Below are 550 nucleotides of genomic sequence, written 5' to 3'. Positions count from 1 at the left end.
GCATAGGGTCGCTATGAGTCGGAAACGACTCGACGGCACATAACAACAACTATATATATATATACACACTTTGCAATATTACAGGATTTCCTGCTTTTTTAAGGGGAAAACCCATGAGGAGATAGATTGACACAGGGACTGAAACAATGGTATTGAGCATGGTGTGGACAGTGAAGGTGGCACAGGATAGAGCATGGATCTGGTCAAATGTTTGTTGTATTTTATTTGACAAGACCTGATCTTGCAGATTTGGGGCATGTTGTTAGAAGGGGCTAATACTGGGCATCATGTTTGGAAAGATGGAGGGTCAGTGAAAGAGAGGAAGACCCTCAATGAATTGGATAGACACAGTCACTGTGACAATAGGCTGGTGTACATCAGGGATAGGGAGGATGGTGTGGGATAGGGCGGGGTTCAGGCGTGCTGTTTATAGGTGGCTATGAGTCATAGTTGACTTGACAGCACCTAATAACAACAGCAACTGGTGTCCTAATGGGTAAGGAGTTGCCCTACTAACCCAAAGACAGGTGGTTCAAATACACTAACAACC

This window comes from Elephantulus edwardii, unplaced genomic scaffold (genome assembly GCF_000299155.1).
Source record: "Elephantulus edwardii isolate Elephantulus edwardi_28Jun2011 unplaced genomic scaffold, EleEdw1.0 scaffold00222, whole genome shotgun sequence".
Classification (NCBI taxonomy): Eukaryota; Metazoa; Chordata; class Mammalia; order Macroscelidea; family Macroscelididae; genus Elephantulus; species Elephantulus edwardii.
Note: the sequence above shows the minus strand (reverse complement) of the source record.